The sequence below is a fragment of the Chenopodium quinoa genome, unplaced genomic scaffold (genome assembly GCF_001683475.1).
Source record: "Chenopodium quinoa cultivar QQ74 unplaced genomic scaffold, ASM168347v1, whole genome shotgun sequence".
Classification (NCBI taxonomy): Eukaryota; Viridiplantae; Streptophyta; class Magnoliopsida; order Caryophyllales; family Amaranthaceae; genus Chenopodium; species Chenopodium quinoa.
The window spans coordinates 13,869-30,021 of NW_018742620.1; the positions used below are offsets into that span (position 1 = coordinate 13,869).

Sequence of the window (16,153 nt, forward strand, 5' to 3'; positions counted from 1 at the left end):
TTTGTTTTATATAAATAAAAATACTACCTTTGTTTTATATAAATAAAAATACTACCTTTGTTTTATATTATTTGCAACTTTGAAATATTTTATATCTCACATACAATACCCCAAAGTTACATATGATATATAACGGAGGTAAAAAGATAATTATATCAATGGTGACTACCTTTATATAGAGATGATCATTGAATATAAATATTTACTTTAATCATATTAAAAGTGAATATATCTTAATAGGAGTACGGAGTACATGTTAATGAAAGATCACCCTATAAACCTATGTAAGATTCAAATCTACATCTTTGTGTGTAATGTATACACAATGCGACCAATTGAGCTTATAGGCTTTTAGCACGTAAAACAAAACAACTATATCATATGGAGTACTTCGTAATACTTTACACAAAACCATTTCGGAGCCCCTATTTACGAGCTACGAGTATATAGCCTATGCTCGACCAATCACTATTGCCTTCTTGAGAAACAATTTCTTGCAAGTAATGTTCTGCAAGACCATATTTTTTTTACTAAAATTAGAAAATCCAACTTATGCAAGATTAAACACGGTATACTGCTTTTCCCTAAAAAAAATGGTATACTGCTTTTTGAGGTGCAATGAAGAAAACAAAGTGACATTTGACTCGGCCAATTAATTCATCAAGCTCTAACCATATTTTTTTCTTCTTCCAAAAATCTAACAATAACCAAATGAAATAGCAAATTTAAAACTCAAATTCAACTCATTAATTCTCAAAAATGCAATAATATCTACACTTGAAATACAATTGAAATCAATCTAATAAAAAGTATCAAACATTTCAAATGTAAAAAAACAAAACGCACTCCTCATCAATCAACAAAAGAAAAACGGAGCAAAGATTCATCAATTGCCAGAGCGATCAAAATAAATAAAAAATGAGGAAAAAAAAAATCTGGAAAAAAACCCTCTAAAATTATCAACTATCATTGACAATAAGTTATAATCAGATTTTCATGCTTCACTAATTTGATCGGCAAAATTCAAAATCACACTAAGGAATAAGGATCTCAGTCGCTAAGAACTAACAAGAGAAGAGTTAAACAACTAAAAAACAAATCGATTAACAACAATCAACAAATCGATTTACAACTAGTAAAATAATTAAATAGGCAATTTAACCTAGCCAATTGAAAAAACAAAAATAGAGAAAGAGGCAGAACAACTTACCTTCAACTAAATAATAGATTCTGGAACTTGAATCACATAGATCCAGACAAATTATAGCATATTTAATGACAAAATCGAATCGCATGAAATTCAGGCAAATAAAATTTCAGAAACCTAAGTACCTCAAATCATGCAAAAAAATAGCGAAGTTAACACAAAGAACTCACCTGATAATAGATCGTAGAGCTGAGAAATTGCTGAAAATCAAAGTAATTGAAGCTGGATTTGAAAAAGTAGCATGAAAATTGGGGGAAAAAATCTCGACCGTAAGATCTGATGGGTCAATGGTAGATCACAATCTACGGTTAAGATGTCATGTTTTTTAGTTTTAGCTTAAGGTTGGTTTTCACATGATCCAACTCCTATATATATATAAAGTGCATATAAATAAAACCCGCTAATTTAAGCTAATGAACTGCTAATTCAACCAGTAGCAATTAAATTTATACATACAGACCAAAATCCAGTTAAGCAATCTTACTCTTAATAAAACCGCTAATTTTGTGAACAAGTAAAAATAAAAAGTTGCACTACTTTAAGTTGCTAATGTGTACGGTATGTCCGAAATATTGATAAAATGAAGCGTAATTATGAAATTTGGTCATTTTTTGCGCATTTTCTAAGGAAATTGCTCATCTAAGGAAATTGCTCATCTATATAAAATAAATAAATAAATTTAGAGTTTAAAATAAAAAATGAAATAGGGAAAAAAAAAAAAAAGAGAATTTAATCAAAAGGGGCATTTGTTTTATTGTTTGACCTAGTACTGCAAACGTGAAACATGTCTTCCATAACTCCGGTGTGTGCGTTAAAACATTTTTTCTTTTTTGTTTGTTTTGTTTTTATTATTTTAGGAAGTAAAATATATTTTCCAATCATTCTCTTTTTTTTTTTTTTTTTTTTTTTCAATCCACTAAAAGCTCCAGGTAATCCAAGACAGCACATTGAATCTGGACAATGAGAAAACAACAACGTAATATAAAAAGATGGGTAATTTTTTTTGGTACCAGATGATATATTGTCCCCCGTTCTTCCATAAACAAGTCAGTATGTAGTACTGACTACATAATACTATTTTAAAATGTTCGGGAAGAATTTTTACACTTTCTAGACTATTACAGAGGTGGAGAGAATATGGAAACAACATAGATTAATAGAGTATTTTAGTGAGCTTTGTAAATATTCACCTGTCTATGTGAGTTGGATTATGTGACAATTACCCCCAATGGAGAGGGAGTATGTACCATATCAATGAAACTGGACACTAGCTCGATGAGGAGAAAGTACAGATAATCAACTTTATCAGCTACAACCTATATAAGAGCAAGGCAAACAACAAATGTAAGCACACAAATGCTAGCTACATGTCAGGGAGAAAATTACAAATAAAGCAGCAGTAAATCCTTCACGAGCATATTCATGTAAGTAATATGTCGCAGCCTCAGTTCTCACATCTTTGAAGAATTTGGAGATACCGCTGTCTTGTTCATTGTATCACAAAGACGTTAACCCATAAATTTGTTATCTACATGATATGATTCTATGGATATTGCTATGAAAGGACCACCACAATGACAGCAACCAGTCCACTGACATTTAGACTAATTGAGCCATAAGAAGTTAGGATTTTATCATATAAAATCAAAATACAATCATAAATCATGAAGCTGCAGTGAACCAGCTCTGACTGTGACGGATCTAAAGGGCTTTAAAGACCAATCTTTCTCCTCCATATAGCTAAAGAATCCTTCAGATAGTTGCCTAACAAGGGAAAATCTATTTCACCAGATTACCTCTTTCAGAAGCCTATACAGCTTCGATTAATGGCCTTGGGAAGATGTAGTGACTGCTAGCCCATCAGTAACGTTGTCCATATGACTAATCATCCTAGTAACATTATTCTGTTCCAAAGTTTTATCTTAATTACTTAAAGAATAATTGTATTATATTTATAGGTATTTTTATATTGAAAAGAACGAAGATACAGGAATTATATGTTACTCCGTAATAACAGTCCCTAAAATTTGTTGATTCATAGGTCCCAAAAAAAAAATCGCAAGTAAAAATGCCAAGGAGTCCAGCATATATGTTAAAATCAATATTTTTTATCCATCACTCCATCAGGCAATAGATTTCCCAAGCAATTTAGATTTGAGAATGGGCTTACTTCAAATATACTCCCTCTGTTTTTTTTTTTTTTTTTTTCAATTTTTTTAGTTCATCTCATTTGCCTTTTATAATGTGAGTGCATACCTTTATATGATGAAGGGGGCCAATTCACCTAGCAATTGCACTGTGTGAGTGTGTCCAAGGTAGGACTTCTTAGAACTAAGCTCAACCTGCAGGGCAAATTAGCTGCAGAACATTTAGAGTGCAGGAAGAATAATATAAAATTGAAAGATAAAAACAACCCCTCACAATCAAATTACACTATGAAATATCCACAACACTGTGTACCATTCGCTGCACAGAGAATCTGACTGCCTTGAGAATGTTAATTAATTAGCTCGGAATCAAATTATCGTTTGACATTATCACTTAATGAATGAGTACACAATAACCTTCAATTGACCCACAAATATGATCATGTATCACAGTGATGCATACACAATGAATGCAACAGAGGTAGACTCTGACCACTTAGTTTTCATACAGCCAATATCTCTCTCCCTATCATCTCTTCGGGGCCACGAGCCACCATCATATACTAACAAAAATTCCCGACCCTTAGTTCCTCTTATCATTGAAGGTGCTATAGTCTTCAGCTTCACTGTTCCAGATGTAGCCAGATCATACAATATTCCTCAGGATTTTACTTCTAATATAAAGTGCTATGGTCTAGTGGTTAAATCATTGGACTCTTAATCCAATAGCCCGAGTTCAAATCTCAGTGGAGGAACCTTCTTCTGCAAATATTCCAGCCTTCTAAAGCAGTACATCAAACATCAATAAAATTCACTTTGGTAATGAACCACAAGAACATATGTAGTTAAGATCAAGGAAAAAGATTCCTAACGATTATTGTATTATAAATATAGCAATATAATTCCAATATCCAGAATTTTATCAGTGGAACCTTCATAGGTCTAAGCAAATATTCTCAATTTTTAGTTTAGGGAGTCCAGAAGCAAAGGTAGGAGTGATTCAAAAACAGCCTCTTGTCCACACTTAAAGGTTGGTTAAATCTACTCCTCAATTATTTCCTCGGTCATCCCGGCATCCCCTACCTTTATTATGTATTCTAAATTTTGCATCTTGGGGTCAAAACAATTGTGTTTTGCTCTGCTAATTATATTTCTTGAAGTCAGAACTCCTTTATTCCTATGGAACAAATTTCATCCTCTATTAAAACGGAGAGCTTGCATTATTTTATCAAATTTCCACACCTACCTCACCGTTGGTGAAAAGAGATTGGAAATCATATCACACACTTTGAAAATCAACTTTCCCTTAAGCATCAAATCAAAAACATGCAGCTTCAAATTCCAATACACCCCAGAAAACATCCTAATGTCTAATCTAACCAGTCCAAAGATTTAGAAGAGACGTGAGGGAAAGAACTACCTATAACCATTGAATGCTTGACAATTGCGTTTAAAAGAAGTCTCAAGGATATAATCTGTGAGCTATACAGGGTTTTCCAATAAAAGTTGTGGCTAAGCCGCTAAGGTATCCTTTCCTTTGTGGTTATGAATAGGCATGGAGGGCCTTGGGCAACCCCAAGAAGCTTCCCTTTGGATTTCATCAAGATTTTCCACTAACCTACAAGAGAATTTCACAAGTGAGATTATTGCCATCCATAGTCCCAAATAATTGATTGCTACCCTAGCGATACACGTGCTAGAATAGATGCGGAGATACTTGAATCTCTTTTCCTTCAAGGAACTCATCCTTGTATGTCAGCACAGGACTTGGCCCAGCATGATGGTGCAAGATGCCTCTATTGGCATAGACCTTGCTGCCTTAGCTTTGGACGATGTCTTGACACTAAATAATGCCTATGTCCCAAAAGGGCATTCGTGTACAAAAAAAAAAACAATTTGACTACAACCACAACTAACCCAAAACCAAGCCAAAAACGTGCATATCAATTAATCAATCAATCAAAGCCTTAATCCCATAAGTGGGGTCGGCTAACATGAACCAAATTTGATTATTCCATGTAGTCATCGACATAAATCTTCCTCCTCCATCCCTTACGATCCAATGCTTCATCCTCATGCAAATCCATACACTTCATATCTTTCCTAACTCCTTCCAACCAAGTCATTTTTGGTCTCCCTCTCCCTCGTTTAACCCCTCCATGGTCCCACTCTTCCACTCTTCGCACCGGTGCACCTTCGGGTCTCCGTCTTACATGCCCAAACCAACGCAGGCGATTTTCCCTTAGTTTATGTGCAATGTCCGCCGCACCTACTTTCTTGTGAATAACCTCATTTCTGATTCTATCTCTTAGAGTGTTCCCACACATCCACCTTAACATGCGCATTTCCATAACCTCCATCTTTATAATGTGTTCCTTCTTAGAAACCCAACATTCTGCACCATAGAGCAACACTGGTCCCGTAGAATTTTCCCTTCAACTGTAAGGGAATGCTTCGATCACATAACACTCCCGTGGCCGCTCTCCGTTTAAGCCACCCCGACTTAAACCTGTGAGCCACGTCTTAATCAATGTCACCATTCTTCTCGATGATCGACCCAAGATACTTAAAACATTCACTCATGGTCAAATCCTTTCCATCCAAACTCACCACTTCATTGCTTGTCCCCCTCTGACTGCCAAAATGACATACCAAATATTCAGTCTTACTCCGACTTAGCTTAAACCCTCTGGATTCCAACCTTTGCCTCCATTGCTCCATCTTGGCATTAACCCCATCCTTAGTTTCATCCACCAAAACGATATCATCTGCGAACAACAAACACCATGGAACCTCATCTTGAATTGGTCTAGTTACTTCATCTAGAACCGTTGCAAAAAGAAAAGGGCTTAATGCAGACCCTTGATGCAATCCGATTGTAACAGGGAAATCTTTTGTCAACCCTCCACATGTCCTAACATTTGTTGACACAACCCGATACATATCCTTAACTAGGTCCACATACTTTCGTGGGATACCTTTCTTCAACATTGCCCACCAAAGTACCTCTCTTGGCACCTTGTCATATGCCTTCTGTAAATCAATAAAAATCATATGAAGATCCTTCTTCTTTACTCTATAAAAACAAAAACGTGCATAATAAAACTATAATAGACCATCATCGGGTCATAATAGACAGGTTAAGTAACTTGTAGAGTAAACAAAACCCAATGCATCTTGTATGTAAACTGCTTTTTGTAAGAATAAAAAAAACAACGGGACAGGTTTTTCAATCATTGTTTAGTTTTGTTTCATTTCTTTATACTATGGCCCTTGTAAATTGCTCCGAAAGTTTAGGACTTTGATTTTAAAAAATAGAGTAAGTTAGGAGCTTTGGTCTTGCTAGGTGTGACATGATAGTGTTATTTACTACTACCTCCGTTTTTATTTAGTTGAAATATTTCTTTTATATGCTTGCCAACGCACTATTTTAACGACTAATATTTCTAATTCTCGATATTGTAAAATTATAAAAAGTGGATATTAATAAAATATACATTGAGACGATTCAAACAAGATCCCACTTGACTATGTTTTATCGTAGCTATAAATCACAAAAGCTAGTCAAAATGTAGTTTGTGAATAGTGTAAAAGTCAAATGGTGTCAACTAAAAAAAAACGAAGGAAGTATTAAATACCAAAGAGTTTAAAATAGTATATAATGCCTAACATGTCTTGGCAGGAGAGTACATGCCAGAAAAGGAACAGACTGGGGAAACTACAGGTCAAACCTACCATGGGAGCCTATGGCCTTATGGGTTGCAGTTGGACCAGGTTTCATCTATAATCGTCTTGCTGAGAAAAATCCCATTTCCCCTCTTGCACAGGAGTGTAAAGTCTGTAAAACTTATCCAAATGAGCATATATACTATAGCATAGGTGAATAACATAAATTATTATTCTATTATTTCAGGGGAAACCTAGCAAAAGAGGGGAAAAGACATGGTTTATGGTATAGAATACTGAATAAAAAATAGACAAAATTGCCCAAGTGGTAACCATTTTTTGTTCTTTCAAATAAGACTGACGGCAGGGTGAATATTCGATCAGAGTAGTGAATTATCCAGCTAATAGCAAAGCACTGCAGAGCACCCAATGTCTATCATGTGCAGCAACACATCATAAGCCAAGGGAAAAATCCACCTAGAACTGAGCCTGGAGAGCAGTTCAATTCACAGTCTAATCCAGTTACTGAACACTTATGCAGAGCCGCAACTTCAAACATTATCAGAATAGCACCTCAACCCTATAAACACTCTGATCCAAATATTCATCCTAGAAAAATACAGCTATAGCTAGACACAACTTGATGCATTACATTAGCTCAACATAGTAGCTAGCTCTGCAGTCTAAAGCCCACTTCTTCCATTGCATGTATAACCTCCCCCATTACCACACTTGTCAGTGGTAATACTAGTACAAGGCTAACAAAAAAAAAAAAGAGTACTTTGAGGAACAGATATTAAACAGCCTAACAGTATGACCTGATGAGGAATGAAATCTACAGAAACACAGTCATCACCTGAAAATATTGAACTCAACCATATATTTTTTTAATAGTTTGCTAACTCTCTGGAAATTGATTTGGCTACAGACCTCAAAAACAAAGAAGGTGTTGGATAGACCAACTCACAAGGATTTCACACCAAGGTCACCAAGAATCAGGAACCAAACTAATATTGTAAACCAGGGGCATAGTTGGTGATGGTTGTCCAGGGCACATTGGCACAATTCATCTGTAAAGTTAAAAATAAAATATAAAAAATAAAAATAAAAATCACATTCAACATACCCACCTTATAATATAGAAGTGTCCCTAGAAGTAGGAGTGGAACAAAAGTAAAAATACTTTTTAACCTCATGCCCAGACAAAGAATAAGAGATCCCATGGCTTCAGATTCCAAAATCATACCAATAGCTCAGAGCCTCAGATCATTTACCAATTTTATGACTAAATTATATTTCTTAGACCAAGTTTGGAAGTCATAATTGTTTAGTGTCACACAAAAGATGAGATGCATTTTTTAGTATTGCAACTAAAAAAAAAAAAAAAAAACGATAAACCATAGTTGAAGGCTTGAAACTAATAAAGTTGTGCATGGATTTTTAACACTAAATATTTACAAGATACATTCAATCCATCAGACACTATGTTACTCAGAACCATGTACTTGTGTTGGACATAAGTTGTGTACAAGTGTCAGACTACTAATTTATAAAAATAAAAAAAATCCAGGACTTTGGTCCAAAATGAAGCGCAAAGCTTCTATACTCATGTGGGAGTGCTAAACATCTGGCATGGGTACTTGACGTCATAAAGAGTTCAAGTAAGAAGGATCAATGGGGGACTATTTTCTCAAAATTAAAAGCTAGGAATTAAGAAAGGTAAAAGCTAACTAAACAAAAAGATTGAAAGCCATCTGGAATTCTAGATAAACACCTCACTCATCACATAATATGAGCAACCCACCTTATAAGCAGTTGAGCAAATCAACTCAGAACGAAAACCGTACTCTTTTGATTCTGTATACCATGCTTTTGTGTATATCTTATCCCAAAGATTCTGTTGGAGAAAAAAAAAAAAGTAAAAAACTCTACACGATCAATGCACATATTAAAAGAAAATCTGATTTTGACGAGTGATGACTATCTCCCATATAATTAAAAAGCAATGTACATATAATTTCAAAAATAAGCCCATAATTTGTCAGAAAAATTAACATTTTGATAAAGAGAGATGGCGATGAAACTTTCTATTAAATACCAATCATTCCTTTTCTCTGCTATCAAGTCTGAATTCTAAACCATCAGGGCCACCTTATTATATCACTCATCGCCTCTATTACACTGTGTCATGTACGGAATCTATCGGTGAAGACATTGGACTGTGAATCGACTGAATCCAATAGCCCAAATTCAGATCTTGGTGGAACTGTCTTCAACTTATCTGCTGGAAACTTTCCAATCCCAAGGAAGGGCACACTTAACAGCTAACGAAAAGAAACAATTGCTTTCTGAATTTACAGTTATTAAAGGTTGATACATCAAATATTAGGCAAGGTTTAGACAATATCCACATTAAAGGCCTAAGTTGCAGATAAAGGGTACAACTTTCCAACATCAGAGATTGTATATTTCCCAGTGAAGATTGAAGAGTTTTCTATATTTGACAACGCAAACTGCATATGGGGTTAGTAATATAAGATGGAAGATGAGTTCACTTTTTAAAGCACACTTGTTCTTTGCATTCTGCCTAGTCATTTTGTTCAGCTCCTTCACACATAGGATTAACAATTGAAATTGTATTGGCAGCTTCAACTCGAGAGGTTTCTTTAACACATATTAAACCCCACACACCCTAATAAAAACTGCAAGTTCAAGCTTCAACTTAATCATCGAAACAACTAACACACAAAAAAGGCAAGACAGGTGACGGTGACGTCTAGAGCCAAAATTTCTGATACGACTCATCTAGGTATAGCCTATAGGCATATTAAATTGCTTGATATCATGATATGCCATTTTTACGTATTGCATGATAAGGAACCCAAATCACATGAAATTCTCTGTTTCTCTCTTAGAGAAGATACCTATTTATACCGGATTCATGATCCTATGACGAACTATGCCTAGATGAAACAAAAAGAAAGTTGATTGCAGTTCAGTGCACCTAGATGCCCACCATAGCTATATTTGCAAATTGTAGATGGTCAAAATATGTGAATTCAACCTAACTCTTCCTTTGTGTGCAAAACTTCTTCGCCTGATCACAAGTATCTTAGTAGTGTAGGGATAACAAAATGAAAAGCTTAAAAAAGGGAAGGAGGTATAGTGTAAAATGATTTAAGAGTCAGCAATACTGAAAGTATACCCGGAAGCACAATCAACCAAGCATAAAACAACAACAACATTATTTATACCGATCAATGTACGATTTAATCATGCAATCCTGTATTAAACCCATTTAGACTACATTAAATGCATGACATAATCACAAGTCAATCAGTTATGTTAATGCTTTATTATACTTAATATTTCCATTTAAACTCCTTATATATGGGTTGTGTACATCATTATCTGAAAAAGAATTATTAAGGACCCTTCTCGGAAAAAATACTACTCCCTTTCCTTCCCATTACAACAATGGCCTTGCTATCTCCCTTCCCTTCTCGGAGTACAAAAATCATTCTCCCTTTCTCGGAGTACAACAATGGACCCTTCTCGGAGTACAAAATTCAAGCTAAGTACAGCACACAGAACGCTAGATACAACAATGGCCTTGTTATCTCCCTTTCTCCCCTTAAATTCATTCCCATTACCGCAATTAATAACCGACCATCAAAATTACCTTCAGGTACCCAAATTTTCTTCTAAAATAACCAGAAAGAACCGATTACATTTTACATATAATCAAACTATCAAAGACATCCACGATTAACTACTACAATTTACTCTCTACTCCATACTACTACACATAATTGAACCAAAACCCTAAATAAAATACTCCGTAACCTTTGAGCATCATTGGTGCAACAATATTCAAACCTAAGATAACATAGTTGAACATAAAATTAAATTTCAGCGAATTCGTCGATTTGTAATTATACATTAATTAATACTAATTTACTGTAAAAAGAAATCATAACTCAAGCAATTAACGAGAAGTATGGCATAATTTAAACTTCAATTATAGATGAGAAGGTTACCTGGCCAAGAATTTGCGGGAATTTTCCAGCATTTCGCCGTCATAGTTGGCGCCACTGAACCGGCGTCGCTTTGACGCCAATTTAGAGATGAGGAGTTTTAAAGAGAGTGGATCAGAGAATAATGGACTGAATAATAAAATGAGGGGATTGGGCTTTTATAGCTTTTGACTCACTCAAATCCAAATACCGTGTTTGGATTTGTGAGATGGTGCATATTCGAAGGCTTAGAGGCCCAATCCTCGGCTCTTTACTCGCTTCGTCTCTTTCTATCTGTCTTACTCTGTATTTGAATTTCAGGAGATCTTGGAAAATTTGAAATCAATTCTCATCATTTGTCCTTGTGGCTCTCTAAACACCAAAATGTTCTGAATTTGAATTTTGTTAATCCAATTTATCTATCTGGGTTGGGTAGAGAGACTAAAACGTTAAGGAAAGGGCAAATGACTTAACACCATAATGCTACATGTGTGGACTTGATAGAAGAGACTCAAGTTAAGATGTTTGATGATAGATGTAAACGAGAAAATGTGTGTATTTGATCATAGTTAGTTGTCGATATATCATACAATGTACTTCCGATTACACCATACAATTTTGGGTCGAGTCTAAACATATAACACCATATCATGGATTCACAGGACGAGCGCAAATCACTCGCACGGCACTTGAATCCCTAGACTTGATCCATGCCAACCTTCCTCATATGCGCAACAAGCATTATAAAGATAACAATACATAACAATATTAACCTGGACAAAGACACATGCTTTATATAGACTCATGGGTAAGGTTGCCCCATATGAGACTTGTTATGCCGGAGCAGGGAAATTGTCACCACGTGACAAACTCCCCCACCTAAGCCACGATCGCCCTTGTCGTGGCGTTGTAAAGTTAGCTCCACATCACTTCCCATCATAACACTAACGCACTAGCCTACCTATGGAGTCACATGTTTACACAACGCATCCTCTTTCTTAGCATCATAGCAAGACTCCCTCTCAACACCATTGCTTGTTGCTGCCTGCTTGCCTCCCATGTTTCTACACTTCGTCTCTTCCTAATCACTTTAACATGTCCACTTGAATTAGGTTCCTCCATATAGTTGACAGTCTAACACAAACATACCCCTCAATCCTGTTGAGAGGCACTTCCCCACCTAGCTCGCTCGCCTACTCCCAAAGGTTAGTGCACCACCTATGCTACACTAAGTACTCAACTAGAGCACTCTTGATGTCGCCCCACACAACACATTGCTGATATCTTTTATAACCATGTCAGCTCAAAGTAGCTCGTGGTGGCTTGCCTAATGCAACATACAGACTATGGAGGTTACCTCATATGAAATTTGTTGTGTCAAGCATTCGGTCAAATGTCACCACAAAGAAAACTAGCCTTAACTCACATTGACAAACGATCATGTAAATTTTTTTTTTGTTTTTAACTTTTACAATAAAAAATCTTGAATATCCCGTCAAATAATAATCTTGAACATCCAATTGTATAGACAAAAAAATCAAAAAACAAAAAGAGAGCAACAATGATCAATTAGCCACAGAAAAAACATTTACACCCAAAAAGGGTCCCATGAATGAAAACACTACACTATAAAACACATGAAAATAAAAAAAAGGCATAGCAAGATTTTTCCGTAAACTTATCTTCATAACTACCACTCCCATTTGCTCATTCAATTTCCTCCACCCAATACATAATCCACTCCTCCATCACCCACTTCACTACTAATAAAACTACTCAAATTTTCTCATTTTCCTTTCATTTCTTCTTCTTCTTCCTCCAATTCCCATTTTACTCCGCCATGGCTGCCGCCGTCACCGCCGCCGTATCTTTCCCTTCCACCACCAAATCATCCTCTCTCTCCTCCAGAACTTCCTCCATCATTTCCCCTGACAAAATCAGCTACAAAAAGGTAAATTTTCACTTTTTACTATCTGGGTATTTCAAATTTCTCATTTTTTTTTTACTGGGTTGTGTGAATTTTTGCAATTTTATAATGTTTGTTTTGATGATTTATATGGGTGTTGCAGGTTCCTCTGTATTACAGAAATGTATCTGCAACAGGGAAAGTGGGACCCATTAGGGCCCAGATCACATCTGACGTGGAGGCACCACCTCCTGCTAAGGTTGAGAAGCATTCAAAGAAAATGGAGGAAGGTATTGTAGTGAACAAGTACAAGCCTAAGAACCCTTACATTGGAAGATGTCTTCTTAACACTAAAATTACTGGGGATGATGCACCTGGAGAGACCTGGCATATGGTTTTTTCCCATGAGGGTAATTTTCTATATTACTTTTACCGTCAACATTTTGATCATATGATAGACGTTTTCGAGTACGATATATTAATATTTATTGGATTTTGTGTAACCAATACTTGGTCTGACCGTCTGAATGTCTGATACAAGAATTTGCGATATATTAGCTTGTTGTATGTTAAGAACATGTTTATGATGGTAATTTTCTAATACTTTTTTACCACTAACATTTTGATCACATGATAGGCACTTGTACATTATTTTAATAGTATTGATACTTGGTCTGACCGTCTAATGCAAGAATTTGCGGTATATTCATAATTATATAATGGTATATATATATAAGTATATAGTATATAGAGTAAGGTACGAGTAGTGTTTTTGAATGATTTATATGTAGTATTGTAATGAAGTAAGTGAACCTTAATGATGCGCATATTTGTGTTATATGCTCAATATATTCATAATCATATGCTCAGTATACAATAAGGTAGTGTTTTTGAACTATTTGTAATGTAGTGAACCTTAATGATGAACATTTTTTCAAGCATGCAAGTGGATATCACATGAACTTGTTGTATGTTAAAAATGGTATGTGAAATTCTATTGTTAAACATTAGGATGAGTTTGTAAGATTTGCCACTCAATCATGTGGTCTTACAGAATCTTTATGTGATCTTGATCTTCTATTGGTATATTGGTATTTTTTTCAACTCAAATTTTTGAATTTGGTTGCATGTATTTGTAGGAGAGATCCCTTATAGAGAAGGGCAATCTGTTGGGGTCATTCCAGATGGTGAAGACAAGAATGGAAAGCCCCATAAGTTGAGGTTGTACTCGATTGCCAGCAGTGCTCTTGGTGACTTTGGTGATGCTAAAACTGTAAGGATCTAACCCTATTAGATTATATTGTTTTGTGCTGTCTGTATTTTTCAAATTTTCTAAGGAGTTGCGTGGTTGCATTATCTGAATGTTTTTTTATTTGAAAGTACAATTATATGAATAGTAAGGGTGAGAATGTGTTAGAGCTAAAAGAGTAAAGGATGCTTTGGTTTCTGTCAGGAATTCAGGATCAATAGAAGCATATCATACCATAATAATAATTTCAACTTCCTAATAGTCTATTATCACTATTTGTTTGTCAGTCTTGTTTGACATTATATATCTATCTTTCCCGCGGGGTAAATTTTTGTTTCTCTGTGCTTTTAGGTTTCGTTGTGTGTAAAACGACTTATCTACACCAATGATGCTGGAGAAACTGTCAAGGGAGTCTGCTCGAACTTCTTGTGTAAGGATGCCAAATCCTCATACTTTCCGAATTTGTTTTATCACTTATGTAGTACAATCTAGTGGTATAGTCATTGCTCGAAGGAATCCTACATTTCTTATAAGTTGAGGTCCTGGACTGAAAGTTTCAAGCAATGAGTAAATCATGCATACAGTGTGTGTGTGTGGTGTATATGTGGGCCATGTGGCGGCGTGGCGCCTTTCCATGAGCTATAGGATGAGTTTTACAAATGAAATCAATGGGAATGAGTGACTTTAAAAGGGATGTATCCATACATGGTGACTTTGATGGGAGTGGGATGACTGAGGCTGAGGTGGTCTTACTGAATTACTCTGCATGCCTATTTTATATGATTACAAGTGTTAGCTTCTGCTGATATTTCTGAGACCATATACCATTGACCTTGTAACTCACAGTTCAAAATTCTTATACTCTATGCAGGTGACTTGAAGCCTGGTGCTGAAGTGAAGTTAACAGGCCGGTTGGAAAGGAGATGTTGATGCCCAAAGACCCTAATGCCACAAATCATGGTATGTCCTATTCCTGAGCTTGTCACGTTGTCTTCCATGTGTATGTGCTACTGTCTATCATTGTTTTCCCCTTACTCAAGCCTAATGAACATTGACTCCATTGTTGTAGCTTGGAACTGGAACTGGAATTGCTCCTTTCCGTTCATTCTTGTGGAAGATGTTCTTCGAAAAGCACGATGATTACAAGGTAAGTTGAATATGCTTGTGTTACTGTCTTCTAGAAACTGTTGCTAGACATGGGAAACATGCAGGGCTGACAATCAGATGATTTCTTCTTTGCTTATCTTGGAAATTTTTTTTAAAATTATTCTTTCCAACTTTCTTCCATGGACGTATTTCTAGTGGAGATCCTACACTCAAAATAGTAAAATTTACAAGTTGTGTGTATTCGATAAATCTATTGCAATTTCAAAATCAGATTGGTTTTTTCTTAGTACTCTCACTGATATATGCTCGATGTGCTAGTTGATGACTTCCTTAAATTTTCTGATTATAGTTTAACGGCTTGGCTTGGCTCTTCTTGGGTGTACCCACTAGCAGTTCTCTGCTCTACAAAGAGGTGAGTTAAATCTACATCATCTAGCTTAAAATTTTGGCAGTAAAAAGTGTTTTTCAAATGATTACTCTTCTAGACCAACATTTCTAACCAATTCACTGCTAAATGCTCACAGGAATTTGAGAAGATGAAGGAGAAGGCTCCAGACAACTTCAGACTAGATTTTGCTGTCAGCAGAGAGCAGACAAATGAGAACGGAGAGAGATGTACATTCAAACCCGTATGGCACAATATGCCAACGAACTGTGGGAAATGTTGAAGAAAGATAACACTTACGTCTACATGTGTGGGCTTAAGGGAATGGAAAAGGGAATCGATGACATTATGGGTTCATTGGCTGCTGCCGAAGGTAAGCTGGCAGCAAATGGATTTCAGTGTTGAATCTAAATATAGAATCTGATGTTTTTCCAAACTAAACTTAAACATGGTGAGCTGATGGCTTATTT

General features: G+C 35.7%; 1 long non-coding RNA gene and 1 pseudogene across 1 annotated transcript; one reads left to right on the forward strand and one right to left on the reverse strand.

The window, feature by feature from the left end:
• Window positions 1–2,208: 2,208 nt before the first annotated feature.
• Window positions 2,209–11,188, reverse strand: LOC110721712. Its single transcript, XR_002511458.1, has 5 exons — window positions 11,061–11,188; window positions 8,825–8,917; window positions 7,988–8,090; window positions 3,464–3,565; window positions 2,209–2,523 (listed from the first exon to the last, which is right to left on the reverse strand). It is a non-coding gene; the product is annotated as an uncharacterized LOC110721712 (long non-coding RNA).
• A 1,500-nt stretch (window positions 11,189–12,688) lies between these two features.
• Window positions 12,689–16,103, forward strand: LOC110721713 (annotated as a pseudogene).
• Window positions 16,104–16,153: the final 50 nt, after the last annotated feature.